The sequence below is a fragment of the Lampetra fluviatilis genome, unplaced genomic scaffold (genome assembly GCF_964198595.1).
Source record: "Lampetra fluviatilis unplaced genomic scaffold, kcLamFluv1.1 SCAFFOLD_464, whole genome shotgun sequence".
Lineage (NCBI taxonomy): Eukaryota > Metazoa > Chordata > Hyperoartia > Petromyzontiformes > Petromyzontidae > Lampetra > Lampetra fluviatilis.
The window spans coordinates 1-5,707 of NW_027621411.1; positions in this window are offsets into that span (position 1 = coordinate 1).

A 5,707-nucleotide genomic window follows, 5' to 3' on the forward strand; every position below is an offset into this window, starting at 1 on the left:
ACACCGCATAGTGGTTACACACACTCACTACACACACCGCATAGTGGTTACACACACTCACTACACACACCGCATAGTGGTTACACACACTCACTACACACACCGCATAGTGGTTACACACACTCACTACACACACTACACACACCGCATAGTGGTTACACACAGTGTGAGTGTAGTGGTGAGTGGGTGAGTGGGTGGGTGGGTGAGTGGGTGGGTGAGTGAGTGAGTGGGTGGGTGAGTGGGTGAGTGGGTGAGTGGGTGGGTGAGTGGGTGGGTGAGTGGGTGAGTGAGTGAGTGAGTGGGTGGGTGGGTGAGTGGGTGAGTGAGTGGGTGGGTGAGTGGGTGAGTGGGTGAGTGGGTGGGTGGGTGAGTGGGTGAGTGGGTGAGTGAGTGAGTGGGTGGGTGGGTGGGTGAGTGGGTGAGTGAGTGGGTGGGTGAGTGGGTGAGTGGGTGAGTGGGTGAGTGAGTGGGTGGGTGGGTGAGTGGGTGAGTGAGTGGGTGGGTGAGTGGGTGAGTGGGTGAGTGGGTGGGTGGGTGAGTGGGTGAGTGGGTGAGTGAGTGAGTGGGTGGGTGAGTGGGTGAGTGAGTGGGTGGGTGAGTGGGTGAGTGGGTGAGTGGGTGGGTGAGTGGGTGGGGTGAGTGGGTGGGTGAGTGGGTGAGTGAGTGGGTGGGTGAGTGGGTGGGTGAGTGGGTGGGTGAGTGGGTGAGTGAGTGAGTGGGTGGGTGGGTGAGTGAGTGGGTGAGTGGGTGGGTGGGTGGGTGGGTGAGTGGGTGGGTGGGTGGGTGGGTGGGTGAGTGGGTGGGTGGGTGAGTGAGTGGGTGGGTGGGTGGGTGGGTGGGTGGGTGGGTGAGTGGGTGGGTGGGTGAGTGGGTGAGTGGGTGGGTGGGTGAGTGAGTGGGTGAGTGAGTGGGTGAGTGGGTGAGTGGGTGGGTGGGTGGGTGGGTGGGTGAGTGGGTGAATGGGTGGGTGACTGGGTGGGTGGGTGAGTGGGTGAGTGGGTGGGTGGGTGGGTGAGTGGGTGGGTGGGTGGGTGGGTGAGTGGGTGGGTGGGTGGGTGAGTGGGTGAGTGGGTGGGTGGGTGAGTGGGTAGGTGGGTGAGTGGGTGAGTGAGTGGGTGAGTGGGTGGGGGTGGGTGGGTGAGTGAGTGAGTGGGTGGGTGAGTGGGTGAGTGGGTGAGTGGGTGGGTGAGTGGGTGGGTGAGTGGGTGAGTGAGTGAGTGAGTGGGTGGGTGGGTGAGTGGGTGAGTGAGTGGGTGGGTGAGTGGGTGAGTGAGTGAGTGGGTGGGTGGGTGAGTGAGTGGGTGAGTGGGTGGGTGGGTGGGTGGGTGGGTGAGTGGGTGGGTGGGTGGGTGGGTGAGTGGGTGGGTGGGTGAGTGAGTGGGTGGGTGGGTGGGTGGGTGGGTGGGTGAGTGGGTGGGTGGGTGGGTGGGTGAGTGGGTGGGTGGGTGAGTGGGTGAGTGGGTGGGTGGGTGAGTGAGTGGGTGAGTGAGTGGGTGAGTGGGTGAGTGGGTGGGTGGGTGGGTGGGTGGGTGGGTGAGTGGGTGAATGGGTGGGTGACTGGGTGGGTGGGTGAGTGGGTGAGTGGGTGGGTGGGTGGGTGGGTGGGTGAGTGGGTGGGTGGGTGGGTGGGTGAGTGGGTGGGTGGGTGGGTGAGTGGGTGAGTGGGTGGGTGGGTGAGTGGGTAGGTGGGTGAATGGGTGAGTGAGTGGGTGAGTGGGTGGGTGGGTGGGTGGGTGAGTGAGTGAGTGGGTGGGTGAGTGGGTGAGTGGGTGAGTGGGTGGGTGAGTGGGTGGGTGAGTGGGTGAGTGAGTGAGTGAGTGGGTGGGTGGGTGAGTGGGTGAGTGAGTGGGTGGGTGAGTGGGTGAGTGGGTGAGTGGGTGGGTGAGTGAGTGGGTGAGTGGGTGAGTGAGTGTGAGTGGGTGAGTGGGTGGGTGAGTGGGTGGGTGGGTAAGTGAGTGGGTGGGTGGGTGGGTGAGTGGGTGGGTGGGTGGGTGGGTGAGTGAGTGAGTGAGTGAGTGGGTGAGTGGGTGGGTGGGTGGGTGACGTGAGTGAGTGAGTGTAGTGGTGGGTGGGTGAGTGGGTGGGTGAGTGAGTGGGTGGGTGGGTGAGTGAGTGAGTGGTGAGTGGGTGGGTGGGTGAGTGGGTGGGTGAGTGAGTGAGTGAGTGGGTGGGTGGGTGAGTGAGTGGGTGAGTGGGTGGGTGGGTGGGTGGGTGAGTGGGTGGGTGGGTGGGTGGGTGAGTGGGTGGGTGGGTGAGTGAGTGGGTGGGTGGGTGGGTGGGTGGGTGGGTGAGTGGGTGGGTGGGTGGGTGGGTGAGTGGGTGGGTGGGTGAGTGGGTGAGTGGGTGGGTGGGTGAGTGAGTGGGTGAGTGAGTGGGTGAGTGGGTGAGTGGGTGGGTGGGTGGGTGGGTGAGTGGGTGAATGGGTGGGTGACTGGGTGGGTGGGTGAGTGGGTGAGTGGGTGGGTGGGTGGGTGGGTGGGTGGGTGGGTGGGTGGGTGGGTGAGTGGGTGGGTGGGGTGGGTGAATGGGTGAGTGGGTGGGTGGGTGAGTGGGTAGGTGGGTGAGTGGGTGAGTGGGTGGGTGAGTGGGTGGGTGAGTGGGTGGGTGAGTGGGTGAGTGGGTGGGTGAGTGAGTGGGTGAGTGAGTGAGTGAGTGGGTGGGTGAGTGGGTGGGTGAGTGGGTGAGTGAGTGAGTGGGTGGGTGGGTGGGTGGGTGAGTGGGTGGGTGGGTGAGTGGGTGAGTGGGTGGGTGAGTGGGTGAGTGAGTGAGTGAGTGGGTGGGTGAGTGGGTGGGTGGGTGGGTGGGTGGGTGAGTGGGTGGGTGAGTGGGTGGGTGAGTGGGTGAGTGGGTGAGTGAGTGAGTGGGTGGGTGGGTGGGTGGGTGAGTGGGTGGGTGGGTGGGTGAGTGGGTGAGTGGGTGGGTGGGTGAGTGGGTAGGTGGGTGAGTGGGTGAGTGGGTGAGTGGGTGGGTGGGTGAGTGGGTGGGTGGGTGAGTGGGTGGGTGGGTGGGTGAGTGAGTGAGTGGGTGAGTGAGTGAGTGAGTGGGTGGGTGGGTGAGTGGGTGGGTGGGTGGGTGGGTGAGTGGGTGGGTGGGTGGGTGAGTGAGTGAGTGAGTGGGTGGGTGAGTGGGTGGGTGGGTGGGTGAGTGGGTGAGTGGGTGGGTGAGTGGGTGGGTGAGTGGGTGAGTGAGTGAGTGAGTGGGTGGGTGGGTGAGTGGGTGGGTGGGTGAGTGGGTGAGTGAGTGGGTGGGTGAGTGGGTGGGTGAGTGAGTGGGTGGGTGAGTGGGTGAGTGGGTGGGTGAGTGGGTGGGTGGGTGAGTGGGTGGGTGGGTGAGTGGGTGAGTGGGTGGGTGAGTGGGTGAGTGAGTGAGTGGGGTGGGTGGGTGAGTGGGTGGGTGAGTGGGTGAGTGAGTGGGTGAGTGGGTGGGTGGGTGAGTGAGTGGGTGGGTGGGTGGGTGAGTGGGTGGGTGAGTGGGTGAGTGAGTGGGTGAGTGGGTGGGTGGGTGAGTTAGTGAGTGGGTGGGTGGGTGGGTGAGTGAGTGGGTGAGTGGGTGGCTGGGTGGGTGGGTGAGTGGGTGAGTGGGTGGGTGAGTGAGTGAGTGGGTGGGTGGGTGGGTGGGTGAGTGGGTGGGTGAATGGGTGGGTGGGTGGGTGAGTGGGTGGGTGGGTGAGTGGGTGGGTGAGTGGGTGAGTGAGTGGGTGAGTGGGTGGGTGGGTGAGTGAGTGAGTGGGTGGGTGGGTGGGTGATTGGGTGGGTGATTGGGTGGGTGAGTGAGTGGGTGAGTGAGTGGGTGAGTGGGTGAGTGAGTGGGTGGGTGGGTGGGTGAGTGGGTGGGTGGGTGAGTGGGTGAGTGGGTGAGTGAGTGAGTGGGTGAGTGGGTGGGTAAGTGGGTGAGTGAGTGGGTGAGTGGGTGAGTGAGTGGGTGGGTGAGCGGGTGGGTGAGTGGGTGGGTGGGTGGGTGGGTGGGTGGGTGGGTGGGTGAGTGGGTGGGTGGGTGAGTGGGTGGGTGGGTGAGTGGGTGAGTGGGTGGTTAAGTGGGTGAGTGAGTGGGTGAGTGGGTGAGTGGGTGAGTGAGTGGGTGGGTGGGTGAGTGAGTGGGTGGGTGGGTGGGTGGGTGAGTGGGTGAGTGAGTGAGTGGGTGAGTGGGTGGGTAAGTGGGTGAGTGAGTGGGTGAGTGAGTGGGTGAGTGAGTGGGTGAGTGAGTGAGTGGGTGGGTGAGTGGGTGGGTGAGTGAGTGAGTTCGTGGGTGGGTGAGTGAGTGGGTGAGTGGGTGAGTGGGTGAGTGAGTGAGTGTACTAGTGGTGAGTGAGTGGGTGAGTGAGTGGGTGAGTGGGTGAGTGGGTGAGTGAGTGGGGTGAGTGGGTGGGTGGGTGGGTGGGTGAGTGGGTGAGTGGGTGGGTGGGTGAGTGGGTGAGTGGGTGGGTGAGTGGGTGGGTGGGTGAGTGAGTGAGTGGGTGAGTGGGTGAGTGAGTGGGTGAGTGGGTGAGTGGGTGGGTGGGTGGGTGAGTGGGCGAGTGGGTGGGTGGGTGAGTGGGTGAGTGAGTGAGTGAGTGAGTGGGTGAGTGAGTGGGTGAGTGAGTGGGTGGGTGGGTGGGTGGGTGAGTGGGTGAGTGAGTGGGTGGGTGAGTGAGTGGGTGAGTGAGTGGGTGAGTGGGTGAGTGAGTGAGTGAGTGGTGAGTGAGTGGGTAAGTGAGTGGGTGAGTGGGTGAGTGAGTGTACTAGTGGTGAGTGAGTGGGTGAGTGAGTGGGTGAGTGGGTGGGTGGGTGAGTGAGTGGGTGAGTGGGTGGGTCGGTGGGTGGGTGGGTGAGTGGGTGAGTGGGTGAGTGGGTGGGTGAGTGGGTGGGTGAGTGAGTGAGTGGGGTGAGTGGGTGAGTGAGTGGGTGGGTGGGTGAGTGGGTGAGTGGGTGGGTGGGTGAGTGAGTGAGTGGGTGAGTGGGTGAGTGAGTGGGTGGGTGAGTGAGTGGGTAAGTGAGTGGGTGAGTGGGTGGGTGGGTGGGTGGGTGAGTGGGTGAGTGAGTGAGTGAGTGTACTAGTGGTGAGTGAGTGAGTGAGTGTGTAGTGGTGAGTGGGTGGGTGAGTGGGTGAGTGAGTGAGTGTAGTGGTGAGTGGGTGGGTGGGTGAGGGGGTGAGTGGGTGAGTGGGTGAGTGAGTGGGTGGGTGGGTGAGTGAGTGAGTGGGTGAGTGGGTGGGTGAGTGAGTGAGTGGGTGAGTGAGTGGGTGAGTGAGTGGGTGAGTGAGTGAGTGGTGAGTGAGTGGGTGAGTGGGTGGGTGAGTGAGTGAGTGAGTGGGTGGGTGGGTGGGTGGGTGAGTGAGTGAGTGAGTGGGTGGGTGGGTGAGTGAGTGGGTGAGTGAGTGAGTGAGTGGGTGAGTGAGTGAGTGGGTGAGTGAGTGAGTGAGTGGGTGAGTGAGTGGGTGGGTGGGTGAGTGAGTGGGTGAGTGAGTGAGTGGGTGAGTGAGTGAGTGGGTGAGTGGTGAGTGAGTGGGTGAGTGAGTGAGTGAGTGGGTGAGTGAGTGAGTGAGTGGGTGAGTGAGTGGGTGGGTGGGTGGGTGAGTGAGTGGGTGAGTGAGTGAGTGGGTGAGTGAGTGAGTGGGTGAGTGGTGAGTGGGTGAGTGAGTGAGTGAGTGAGTGGGTGAGTGAGTGAGTGAGTGGGTGAGTGGTGAGTGAGTGGGTGAGTGGTGAGTGAGTGAGTGGGTGAGTGCTACTCAC